Below are 14,414 nucleotides of genomic sequence, written 5' to 3' on the forward strand. Positions count from 1 at the left end.
CTGCAGAGATTGGGTCCACTTGGAATTTTTTATGTGAGTGTCATGAAATATTTTAATTCAACTGCTGGCTCTGAGGGCTGTGTTTTGCCTGTGTTATAAAAAGATTCATATTGAGTCCTTTAGGGTGCAACATTTTTTTTTTGTGGGTTCCTTAGCACTAATATTCTGCGAGTTGATCAGAGTTCATAAAATGCTTTCTTTCTGGTACTTTCATTGTCCACGGCTAAGTGGAAGAAGGTGTGGAGATGAATTTGAACTCTGATGAAAATTATCTGTGCTGTTTGGTTTCACGTTGGGATTGTCATCCTGGAGGTCAGTGGTAATGACATGTCAGCCTCTTCCTGACAGTCTGCATACAGCACAGTTTACTCAGAGCTCAGCAAAGCCGGCTGCAGAAGATGAGTGGTTATTGACCTGTCAAATGGGGACAACCCTGGTGACAGCTGATGCATTTGCGATCACCTCCATAACAATGTAAGCTGCTTCTTCCTCCTCTCCTGTTCCTAATAATAACATATTTTTTTAATCAAATTTACAAGTGTGTTTATAGGAATCATCAGCCTTTCAGAAGTTTGAAATCCTTAGAAAGAGAAATAAAATGCAATTGCCTTAGAACTCGGAGAAACATTTAACAGCTGATGGGATGTGCTGGCTGTGTTGGTGTCCCTGTCACTGCAATTCTCCTAGGAAGACTGTGGAAAATATAATAAAAACAGATTGGCATGATATAAGCTGGGAATTTATATTCATGGACTTTATAAATAATCATGTATGTCCATAAGTTCATTTTTTCACTTTTTTAATAACATAAAATCAGAAAATCAAGTTGTTTTATTTTTGCCTCAGATCACCAAGAAAATTCATATAAAACCATCCAGAGATGAATGAAATTTTTTCTTTTTGGTGTACTTTTTTTCCACCTCAGCCCAGATCTCCCAGAAATACATGTTTGGAGAGATAAGTCATTCAAAAATGGATTTCTACTGGAAGAAATGATTTTTAAAATCTCTGTGATTGTGGAAAGATAGTATGTATAAGTGATTTTAATGGTTACATTGTTTTAGAACAAATTCAACATCTTATTATTCACAATGAAAAAATATCTTTTATAGTAGTTTAATAATATACCTTTTCATTTGTGCAAGTACATTTTTGAAATTCTGTGATCAATTTCTAAAAGAACTATTTCATATTCATGAATGTATTTGTTTTTGTTAATCTATTCACTTGCTATGCTATTTAATAGCAGCCTACAGATCCTGACATACCCCACATCTGACAGAGGACTGAGCCCCAAAATACGTAAAGAATTCAAAAAACTAAAATCAAAAAACGGAAAATCTGATTTAAATATGGGGTGCGGATCTAAACAGAGAATACTTAACAAAAGATTTTCAAGTGACAGAGGAGCATTTAAGGAGATGTTCAACATCCTTACCCATCATGAAAAACTAAATCAAAATAACTTTGAGATTCCATCTTACACCTGTCAGAATGGCTAAGATCAAAAACATTAATGACAGCATATGCTGGAGAGGATGTGGAACAAGAACATTTTTTCACTGCTCCTTGGAGTGCAAACTGGTACAGGCATTTTGAAAATCAATATGGAGGTTTCTCAGAAAGATGGGAAGTAATCTAACCCCAAACCAAGCTATACCACTCTTAGGCATGTACCCAAAGGATCTCCTTCAACTTCTAAATCTCTTCTGCTGTTTCGGATTCTGTCTCTCCATTCATCTCTTACCAAAAAGCTCATCCCTTTCATCTCTAGCCTGTTCTCCTCTCTATTCCTCCACACTTAATCCCTTTGACTCAATGTTCCCCAGATCCTTTAAACTCCTTTCCCAAACTCTCCACAACCTCCTCTCCCATCCATCTCATACTCTTGTCCTCTTGACCATCTAAGTTATCTCTTTGGAACCAAAGCCATGTTTTTTCAACTTTTCTATAACAACCCCCAAAACCTGTTACATATTATCTCTGTCACCAATTGACAAAAGCCTTTTAAATTATATTTTCCTCAACCCAACCAGAACCTTCTTTTAGATACAAGTTGTTCACCAATTAACCTTATATAGCCAATCTAAACTTTCCTGGCCCCTCTCAAGAATTCGTAGACTTCAAACAAGTGTTCCTGTCTATCAACAGCTTAAGTTGTCCCTTCTATTGCCTATTCCTAAGAATGGTATCTCTCTCCCTTTCACTGGGATCTTTCCTCTTAGCCCTGGTCTTGGGACTTCTCTTCCCAACTACCAGTACCATGAACCTAAAAACTTCAGATATACATCAAAGAGAAAACTTTTTCTAAACTCCTTAAGTTTAGCTTAGTCCCTAGTATATCTGTACCCAAAATTTCAAATAGATACATACTGTTCCAGCAAATCTTTTACCAGCCCCAATTGATTCCTTGGAATCTACATTCTTGTTCAGTCTCACGCAGTACACTTCCCTAGCCTCAGATGGTCCCATAGAACCTGGGCATTGACCTAAAATGAAATAGTCTGAACTTCTAGGCCTTGGTCAACAACCCAGCTTCCTCATGTCCCCTTAAAATGGTACCTGAATGTCAACAGGAAGCAGACAGAGAGAACAACATCCACTTGCCCAAAACCCAGGCACCCAAAAGTGAAATAAAAGGTGAGAATGAATGGATCCTAGCACACTTGAGCATGCAATTCTGGAAGGCCTTGCCTTACTCCATAATTCCCTCTGCCTTGCGGAAAACATTTAGACTGCATTCCTGAAACTAGCCCCCTAGTTCTGTTCCTTATTTGGACAATCCCTCCTCCTAATACTGACTACCAATGTCCAGCTATCAAAGGATTGAACTCAAGCAATCAAAAGTCCCCTTTGCTCACCTAATTACCATGCTCAAAATTAAATGCCTCATCCTAACATGGAGTTTCCCCTTGGATCTTTATAAACTGCCATTTCCCTATGTGCATAGTCTATTTTCTCTCTATAAATAGTCCTGTCTGACAGAAAATAGAGCTTGCTTACTTTGACCACATAATTTTGGGAACAGTCTTTATTCTTACTCATTGTGGTTAACATAGGGAGCAGGGAGCAGAAAGGACTTGGGGGAGGGGGATAGTATTATCAAATATATTTAAAGTTAAAAATTGTTTTAACAAGTAAAAAGTAATGCTGTGCCAGGCAACTAACTCATCTAAACAAATAAATTCTTAAATGTACATTTTAAAAATACATAGGGAAACATAATATTGAGCTCAGAAGAACATTTAGTTCGTGAAATGCTTGACTTTTGTGCACAAGAACCTGAGTTTTATTCCCAGAACCTAAGGTAATGAAACAGTCAGGTATAGTGACACTGGGTTTTATTTCCAGCCCTGAAGAGACAGGTGGATCTGAAGCTCTCTGACCAGCCTAGTCTAATCAGAATTTCACACCAGCATGAAACCCTTTTCAAAAGTCTGTTAATCCACTGATTTGAAATAAACCTCATTGCGCTATTGGAAAGTAGTAATAATGAGCACAATATATGATTGTTGGGTTTGATACCTTCAGTGTAAAGCCCTGTGGAATTGCTATGTATTATTAAATAGATCGCTTTCAGTTTTCTCTTCTATTTTTGTTTCTTTTCTTTGTAGAAAAAAACTATGAAAACTTATTGTCTCTTACCAGATTTAGTACTATATTTACATTTGAATTACATCTTAACCTTAGCTGCTCAACACTCAGAGTTGTGGGGCTACCAATTATATTGCTAGTAGGTTATATAATCTCCCAATTACAACCAAAAATAAATGCCAGGTGTTTGAATCTGGAGTCATTACAATATACAGGAAGGGCTTCAGCTGACCTTAGACTGTCTTGCCCAAATATAACATACAACTCACAAGATGAAAGAGCCAAAAATTAGGACATGGATCCAACTGCCTATACCCCAAAAGTCAGGATGGAGACAGTGGGAAGGAGAAAGATATGTCTTCAATGTGCAGTTCACACTCGTCATCTCCTTTCTGTGACTCTTTGGATTATACTACATGGATTTGTTTTCTCTTTTTTTTTTAATAGTTTCATTTTGACCAATAATAGAATATGTTACAAATCCATATAGTAATTACAATATTAAAATGTACAACTTCTACCCCAAAATGGGCAGTTCAAATTATATTAATTACTTGAATTTCTTCATTAAAAAGGAAAAATGAAATAGAAGACAGAAAACACAATATATCAGTTCATATTTGAAGAAGAGAAATAATTTGAACCTACATGCCAACATTTTATATTCAACTACAGATTCTTACTCATCATTTTATTTTTTATTTAGAATCAATATTTGTTTAACTTTCTTTTTTATCATGTTTCAATTTTGCTAAACATTAAATAATGTTGCTTAGCTAAATAATTACCCACAATAGATGATAGCATCTTTGCTGAATATGTAGTGTATTCAAATAAAGTCTGAAGCCAGATAATCTGTCTGGCCTGAATCATCCTGACCTCAGCCTGAGCCAATCCCTCTGTTTGAACCTTCCTACAAAATCATACAGAGACTTCCAACAACTGACACTTGTATCTTTACTATTGCACATTTGCTGCATCATTTTGTGATTAATATGTTTCTTATTTTATTGTAGCAGCTGTATTAATAAATTTTTATGTATGTGTGTGTTGTAGGATGCTGCTTGTTTGCTTGTTCATTTCCTGGCTGCCCAGACTCCAGAAATAATCACAGAGAAACCATATTATTTGCAGTACTATTTAGCCAAAGGCTTAAGCATATTTCTGGCTAAGTCTTACACCCTAAAGTAGCCAATCTCCCTTAAACTGTGTATTACCATGTGGCTGTGACTTACCAGGTAAAGTTCTGGAGTCTGTCTCCAGCAGGGCTACATAGGTTCTCTCTCTCCACCTGCTTTTCCCCAGCATTCAGTTTAGTTTTCCTTGCCTAACTCTACTCTTTTGCCCTATCAGAGGCCCAAGATAGTTCCTTTATTAACCAATGGTATTCACAGCATACAGGGAGGAATCCCACATTATGTGTGAGTGTGTGATGTATGTGTTTGGTATCCATACACTTTTGTGTACAGGCAAAAACAGTTATGCATGAACAGAGGCCATAGGAAAACATCCAAGGTAATGCTCTATATCTTCTTGCCTTATATCTTTTGAGTCTGGCTATATCACTGCATCTGGATCTTGACTGGTGGGAACAAAGCCCCAGTGACACTTCCATTTCTGTCCCACAGCACTGGAGTTGCAGGTTTACACATCCTTGCTTGTAATTACATAGGTTCTGGAAATCTGAAATCAGTTCATTGTTTCTTGAGAAGCAAGTGTTCTTACTACTAATTTCCCCACATTACTTATTTTTAACAAAAATGGATCACAGATTACGCTTTTGTTATTCTTTCAATTCTATGTATTTATCCTCACTTTGATAAATGATTCATCTCTATCCTCATATAATTAATTGTCCAAAAATTTTATGGCCTCTTTCTGGAATTTTATCCTCATCTTCCACTGTTAATCATCCTTTCCCATCAGCTGCCATGACTGTGATCTGAACATTGTAAAGACATTACCTGAAAATTCAGGGTTACCCTACAGATGTTTTGCTCTTTATTCCATTGTAAGATTTTTGTCGATGTTTATTCTATCATTTTAAATCTCAATTAGATCATAAAATATTTTGTTGCGAATATTCAAATAGCCCCTTTATTATTCAAAAAATCCAATTAACTGTGATTTACAACTCTACATTCAGAAGTTTTTTTGATAACTCTCTGGAGTTCACACTCTCAGTTTTATGTTTCCTCCTGAATCAAACTCAGGTCTTCGGACTCAGGTGGTGAGTATTTTTAATGCAGAGCCATCTCACTAGCTCCCAAGTGACTGTTTAGTAGAGAAGTTTATTGTAATGTATTATATAGATTATATTTCTGTAGTGCTATTCACAGTTGTTTATTTCTCTTTAAAGCACACCTCACATCCTATGTATCAGGCATCCATTTGTATATTTTTTTGTTTCACTTCGTTTTGTAGAGTGATAATGGATCTTTGCAGTTTCTTTCACTGTTCTCTCACCAATGGATGCTTAACAATTATGTTATTTATAGTTTAATGTCAGATATACAACTATGTAAAAGAGGAAAAAGGACATTTGTCATAGCACAGTACATGTAAAATAATTTTATGATTGAGTGTTTTTTAGTAAAAGACATTAATGAAGAACATATCAAAGCAATAATATTTCTTCAAATACCCATATCTATACAAGGCAATGAAATTTGAATGAGTGAGTGTGTGTATATGTGTGTGTGTTCATAAATGCTGAGATTTCAGCCAATATCTGTGTTGTTTTGACTCTGTGACACTGCAGTACCTTGCGATAGAATATGTGATACAGTTACATAGCTCATGGCTGATCAAGGAGTGAATGCAGAGAGAAAAAATGGTGTTACAAAAATCTAATAACTCTTTGAGCACATATTCCCAGTGAGAGAACTGTTCCAATCATATCCCATATCCTAAAGGTTCCTACACCCTGATAGTGCCACTTGAGAGCAATATGGGCATTATAGACTCATTGGATATCACATCAACTGAAAGAAGGAAAAATTCACTCCTTTGAGGCTTCAGTCCTTGAACTGTCCAGTTGCTTTTATGTCTATTACAAACAAAGGTAAAACATTATAGTATTAAGGGTTAGTGGAAGGGAGATCTATGATGTGGCAGGCAGGAAGGTTAGTAAGCAAGCTTGCTTGCTCGGCAGCATATATACTAAATTTAGAACAATTCAGAGAACCTCAACATGATACCTGTGAATATGGTACTCAAATTCATGAAGATTTCCATATTTTAAAATAATGTCACTGAATAATAACACCTTCCTTTCATACCTATTGGACAATAAATGATAAAAGAACATTAATGGGGTCAATGGTATCATTATGCAATCACCTCCAAAAGATCCTGGATCTCAATCCTGTTGCCTTGCAGCCAGGCATGCAATACATGAACTGCTGAATAATGTTGAAGGTCCTTACTAAAATAATCTACCCATGGATCCAGAGCAAAATGTACTCAGTACATCTCCATGTTGCTATGTATCTTTGAGGAGGACGCTGGAATATCATCAAGTTTGGTTTGTGGGATATATAAAGAATAGTATATTCGAGAAATAAAACTTGCAGAGAAAAAAAGATTAGTGTAGCAGATGAAGACAGATGGCTGCTAATGCCGGAATGTGGAAGCAGCCATTAATGGGAGATGAAGCCACAGGTACAGAGAGAATGAAGGTCACAGATGCTGATGACTCACAATGCAAGGACCACATATAGAAACAGAATAAGAATAACAACTTTTTTCTAACAAACAGCTCCTATTGGGATTGTGGGACAGACCTACTCAGAAGCGAGACTCTACCCAGGTGCTCTGGGTCATACATGTATAGGCTTCAGGGATTCGTTTCATCTACACTTATTCTCCTTTTTATCTCATTGGAAGTTATTGTAAAATTTGCAATGGCTATAATATCCTCAGAGTGTGTGCTTGTGAGGAGTGGGACAAACCTTGATGTAAGGATCAGCCCCTATTAAATCAACCAGTCCCTATTTTCTTAATATGTCTACGTTCCCTTGAACTTCCTTCAATGCATCATTAAATACTCCAATGTTTGTAGTCTTAAGACAAAAAGTCTCTGTGGAAATGAAGATACAGCTCTTACCTGTGAGTCCTGGGAAATCAAAAAGAATTTCAGAGACTCCATGATAAAATAAAACTGAGTTAATATTCTGTTTTAAAGTAGAGGTAGAGAGATGGAAAGGAAGGCTTTACTCAAAGTCAAACCTAACACCATCAATCTGACTGCTAAATTCTGAAACTCTGTGTTCAGGATCTGGATCACACAGGCATGTTTAGAGGGCTAAAAATTTGAGCAAACCTACAGATATGTTCACTACATTGATATAGCCCCTGATCATCCTGTCTCTGCTCATTCTGCAGTTTGCATCAGCAAAAGTTCTATGACTTTTTTTTCTTGTTCAATTCTTTTTTTTTCTATAGCGTATTTTTTATTGTTTCTTTTGGAATTTTACATTATGCACCTCAATTCCACTCAATTCCTATTCCCTAGGCATTTGCCCCTCACCCTGCAGTATCCCCTCCAAAAGTACCTCCTCTGCCACCACACTAATTAAAAACAAAACAAAACAAATAGAAAAAAAATTGTGCCTTATGCCTCTATCTTTCCTTCCTCTATAACACCTCTTTCTTTGTTCTAGTGGTGTTGGGAGCTGAAGTGTGTCACCCAGTATAACCTTTTTTTATTGAGCCTCACCACAGATGTTCATTGCAATTCATCATCGGTCTGGTCCAAGGCCCCTGGCCTTTGACACCCATCATCACTGGATCCACACTGAAACTTCTCTTGATTTTCCTGCTGTTGCCCAAGTTATGGAGATCCTGCATCTATGCTTCTGCAGGACCATTCCTTTCACAAGTTCTATCAGGCCACAGGCTGGGTAGACATTAGGGTGAACCAATGCCAGGCCAAGGATGTGGGCCTCAGTGGTAGCTGAGCTGGTCAGTCTGAGCCACTGGGACTACCCCCTCATAGATATTTGAGGTCTGTGGCAGTACAGTACATGTAGATGGGTGGAAATGCAGATGATGCTATTTACCGCATGATGATCTAGAAGTAGAAAGCTAAAAAAGATGTACTCAGCATCATAACACTCACTTCTGGCACACACCTCTGAAATCCCAGCTTCTTCCATTTAGTATTAAATCATAAACTTTCCAATATACCCCAATGGAAAGATGTACTTGTGATTAAACCTTAGACATGTGAGCCATTAGAGGACATTTTATAGCCAAACTGCAGAAATGGCCAGATACATTTATTTTAAAATTTCAGTGACCTAATTTGCAAAGAAAGACACTGTGATACTTATTGTTTTCTTTGTGGTTGTTGCACCTAACGTCTACTGCTGGATTTCCAGATATTTTCTTGTGCCTCTGATTACCCTTAGTAACATGAGAAAGTGTGTGTAACAACATTGCCAAAAGTCAAGACAGTTTACCCATAATAGTTTTTAATTATTTTTATGCAAATTGATTCTACGGTTCTGATGTTGCAAGTTTTATTTAGCTCCCTCCTACATAATGTTTCTTACAATCAGTCTTCCACTTGGTAATATTTTAAAGATATATTTTATGACTATATGACTATACACTACATATATACAGATACTTTTTGAAACCAGAAAAGGATGATGGGTTTCCTAGATTTGGAGTTACTTTCTGTCTTGTGGTACCTGATGTGGATGATGAGAGCTGAGTCTAGGTACTCTGAAGATCGGCAAATTAAGTGTCCTTAACTACTGAGGCATTTTTACCACTTCTCATTTTGTAAGCATTTTATACTCATTTATTTCTATCAGTGTGTGCGTGTATGTGTAGGTTCATACATGCCATGACATATGACCATACAGCTGAAAATCAGAGTAAAGTTTGTAAGATTCAGTTCACTCCTTTCAAAGCATAGTTTACGTGGCCAAAAGTCAGGATCCTAGGTTTACAATAAATTCCTTTACCCACTGAACAATCTTGACAGCCAAATTTGAATGCCAAGTAAGATCTTTCTCCTCTGAGTGATAGACTACTATATGTCCAAATTCGGAACCCTATCACATGGGTACATTAATGATTCAGTGCCTAAAGTCACTCTCCTTTCTGGAGCTTTAAGAACCCTACTTAGGCAGTGGCTAAGCTTTAGTTTCAATAATGTTTATCCTGCTTGTAGAGGACATGCATTTCATCAAAAGCTCACAATCATTTTTCTCTAATCCTTAGTAAAATATCATTAGTGTAGGAATAAAATATTTTGCACCATACTTCCAAAGTGCAATTGATCGAAGTGCTTTTCTCTGGAGTATCAATTTTTGTTCAGGTTAATTTTGGCAAATTTCTACATTATGTCCATTCATAATGATAAAAACTTTACAGTCCTTACAAATTAACTTATCCCTGGAGTGTGTGTAAAATCTAATTTCTAGGGGCTAGAGGAATGGCTCAGAAGTTGAGAGAATTCCCTTCTCTTCCACGGGTCCTTGAGTTAGATTCCCAGTAACTACATCATTGCTCACAACCAATTCTAGAGGCATCTGATGCTCTCTTCTGACAAAATGGCATACCTGCAGATAGAGCACTCACATTAAATAGATAAATCATCAAAAAACAATCTAGTTTCTAAGTCACAGTTTGAAGAGAGAGATACCTAGCTACTCTAAATTTCAACAATTCAACACACATGCCTTTGAGTCCTGAGTCTTGGAAGTATTTTCTTTCATAATTAGTGTTAGTGTCACAATGATATACCTAAGGTTCCATCTGTCTGTCGCAAGTACATGTTGAACAGTGACCTCATTCCTGAGATCAAGGAGCTTAAAGTTTGAAGGCAAGCATGGTGTTACAAACCAGCATGCTTAAGGCTTTATCAGGAGTATCATGTGTTTGAGGCCAGCGTGAACCACATAAGAGACAGTCTAAAAATAACATTGAAAATACAGGAGCAGACATAAAAGAAGCAGATACTTTGAGTAATATTTATCATAGTAAAATGATGGTAGGTGGTAATATACCTCATAGCTGGTCCAAATGAATATTAAATCATGAATCAAAATGTCCTAAATTAGCTTCAGAACATAATCAAAATAAGGGAGAAATCTTTTGCCAAGGAAACTCCCAGAAATCCATAAGGATGACTCCAGCTAAGACTCATAGCAATAGTGAAGAGGGTCCCTGAAGTGGCTTTCTCCTGTAATCAGATTTTGATGACTATAATTGTCATCAGAGAGCTTTAATCCAGTAACTGGTGGAAGCAGATGCAGAGACCCACAGCCAAGCACTGGACCGAGCTCCTAGAATCCAGTTATGAGATAAATGGGTGACTTTACAAGCAAGGGGGAGTCAAGATCCAGTGGGGAAACCCATAGAGAAAGTTGATGAGCTAGTGGGAATTCCCAGAATCTGGACTGAAAGCTAAGAAGTGATTGAGACCCTCTACCTATGGGTGAGAGTTGTGTAGTTTGTTTGTTTCTGGGACCTCTAACAGTGGGATTAGCACTTTGTCCCTGGCACATGAGTTGACATTTTGGGACATATTCCCTATGCTGGGATGCTCGCTTAGCCTTCATACAAGGGGGAGATCTTGATCCAGCTTCAACTTGATGTACTGTAGTTTGTTGACTCTTATGGGAGGCCTGCTCCTTTTTGAATATAGGAGGAGTAGATGGGTGAGGAAGATATATGGAAAATGATGAGGGAATGGGAAGAGAAGAGGGAAGGAAAACTGTTGTTGTTTGTAAATAAATGAAAATTAAAAAAAAAACAAAACTAAATCTAATATGTATGTGCTAATTCATTTAAAGAAAGACACACAACAAAACCTGACATTAATGAGCAATTTTAAATTCTATGAATCTCTTAAAAACTTGAAGTGGAACAAAAAGAAACATATTTTCCTTAAATTTTCTTCTTCATTGTTATTTATTTTTCCTGATCATATTTCAAAAATTATACTTATTTGCCTATTTAGGGTAGTGATGTGCATGTGCCATCGTAAGTGGTAGAGGCAGAGGACAGCCTGTTTCTTGTTCTTTCATGTGGGTCTCAGGAGTCAAACTAAGCTTGTTGGGCTTGGCAGAAAGCCCCTTTACCTACTGAGTTAACTTGCCTATCTGTACCCACCATTATTTGTGAAATGGCAGAGAGCACCATAGTTAGCGAATGTTAATACTTTCCTCTTCCTTCCTGGGCTTCTGAAATTTAATTATGGATCTGGTAGCTTCTCCCAGAAATGAGACTTAGCTAAAGAGAAATTTGTGAAGAATTAATAAAGTGACATAGTTACTGATTGTTTCCTTTGACTCCATCGAAGTTAGGTGCATATGAAGTTATCATAGCAGAAATATATACAACTATTATTTCATTAGTTATTTTGAAAACCATGTTTTATAGAGGATCAATATGTCTGGTTGAATGATTTTTCTGTTTATTGGTAAAATTACACTTGGAAATATTGTTCTATTTTCATTTGATGGCCATGGTGAGAAATCTATGTAATTAAGCCTTTTGAAATTTGACAAAGGGTGAAAAATGTCTCCTTACCACCTAGCATAATTCCTACAAATAAATAATGAATGTTTTGTGCTTTTTCAGGCTTTCATCTGCGCCCAAAACTCCAGGAAATGCAAAATTGACTGATATCCTTAACAGCTCTTAACTAATATAAATAACTGCATATTTCTCAATATACATTTTCTGGGAAAGCTACTATTCTTTCAAAAGATACAACTTAAAAATTGGATACTTGTTGGAGGATAATTTTAGCAAAATTATTGCGAATTTTTAAGATGTGTGAAGTGGAAATAGATGTAAATTGTAAGCAATTTGTTTCTTTCTAATTTTTTATGTAGAAATAAATATGGAGGTTTTTTTTCCTGTTTTTCCTCATGGTACATTTAGCAATGTTCTTCTTATTAAGTTTTCTTTTAAACATTCTTCCTCTAAATGCCACAATTCTTAAGAAGTATCTCATATAAAGAGGTAATATGAATTTCATATTAAAATGTTTTATTCTTTAGACATACTTGATAGACCTCAATTTATGACTTATTCTGCGTATTTCAAATATTTAATTCAGCAAGTAGCTTTGTAACATGGTATGGAAAACATTTATTAGCGAAAGAAAATGGTAAATAATTAACCATTTTAAGGAAGAAATAAAAGAAATTTTTCTTTAGGACTGAAAGTGGTTAGTCATCAGTAACAATCTTGTCACTGTTGTCCAACACATTTTAAAGAAAGTTAAATGCTAAAAGCACAGAAAAAAAGAGAAAAATTGAAAATATTTACAGGTTTTCATAGTGTTATAGGCTCATTAACATTCTTGAACTTGGGAATTGAACTTTTCTGTGGACATGCTTTAAATTTCAATAGATTATCTGGTACTTGTGGTAATCCTAAAATTTGGAGAAGTCTGTAGAACACAGATGTTATTTATTAATGGACAGAGTTTCTTGGTATTAATCCTCTTCATATCATTGACTTCTTTCCCTCAGAGTGTAAAAAGAATAATATGAATGCATTGAAGTTTTAGATGTAAAGAATGAGGCTGAGATAATAAGTAATTTCATAAAATCATTTAGGTGACTCTGCAATCTGCAGATAGCAATTACATACAGCTATATTGTATTCTGTCATATTGCCTTAAGCTTTTCTAAAGAAATAGAAACAGTAAGTACTATTTATGTGTGGGTTGCTATATCTTCAAATATATTATTTTTGAAAATACTAAAACTAGAAAACTTGTTAAAACACAAAACTTCTTAATATATTAATGCTTATGGGAATTGTTGCTTTAAATAGTTGGAAATATGAGTCAAATATCAGTATTTGGTTGCTTTAGGGATTTTCTGGGTTTGTATATGGATAATGCAAATGCAATGTTCCACAGTAAGGAAAGAAAGCTTTTCACATTTGTGGTGAAAGAAAATGGTCCCCGAAGAGAGTGGCACTATTTGGAGGTATGGTCTTGCTGAAGTAGATACGATCTTGCTGGAGGAGTGAGTCTCTGTGGAGGCGGGCTCTGAGGTCCTTTTTTCAAACTTCACTTAGTGTGACAGTCAGTAGACTTCATGTTGTCTCTGAGTCCAGATGCAGTATTCTCTCACACCATGTCTGCTTGCATGTTGCCATGCTCCCCTTCATGATCACAATGGACTAAACCTCTGAAACTGTACGTGACCCCCCTCAGTTAAATGGTTTTATGTATAAGTACTTCCACGGTCATGGTGTCTCTTCACAACAATAGTAAGCCGTGACTAAGACATTATCATTCAAATAATTAAAATGTTTTGAAATTAAAATATAGTTACATTATCTTCTCTATTATCTTTCCTCTAACCTTTATCATGCACCCCTTTCTCTTATATCCATGGCCTTTATTTATTTAGTTATATATATGTGTGTGTGTGTGTTTATATATTTATTGCATATATTTACACATACATATATACATACATACATACACACATATGGACTGAACAGGTTGTCCTTATAATTTAGGAATATTATACATATATATAGATATATATATTTTTCTAACTTACTTCTCTTTGTCCATACAATGTTGCTTGTACATATATGATTTCTCAAGTGACCATTGGGTGTTGGGTAGTTAATTTAAGGACTTTTTCCTAAGGAAGATTGTTGCTCCCCCTTCCAGCAAAGCTTAATTGCCCACAGTGTTCCAAATTGGCTTGAAGTTCCATGAGATTTCCCCCTTTCATGCTAGTATGTCTGTTGTTTTCATCTTTGTTCAGGTATGATTTCTACAGCCACAATCATTAGATCTTATAAGATTAGCTTCTCTA

At 36.0% G+C, this 14,414-nt stretch overlaps 1 non-coding gene across 1 annotated transcript; it reads left to right on the forward strand.

Moving 5' to 3' along the window:
• Window positions 1-6,733: 6,733 nt before the first annotated feature.
• LOC130890313 (U6 spliceosomal RNA) lies at window positions 6,734-6,837 on the forward strand. The gene has a single exon (XR_009058745.1). It is a non-coding gene; the product is annotated as a U6 spliceosomal RNA (small nuclear RNA).
• The last annotated feature ends 7,577 nt before the right edge of the window (window positions 6,838-14,414 follow it).

This window comes from Chionomys nivalis, chromosome 18, assembly GCF_950005125.1.
Source record: "Chionomys nivalis chromosome 18, mChiNiv1.1, whole genome shotgun sequence".
Classification (NCBI taxonomy): domain Eukaryota; kingdom Metazoa; phylum Chordata; class Mammalia; order Rodentia; family Cricetidae; genus Chionomys; species Chionomys nivalis.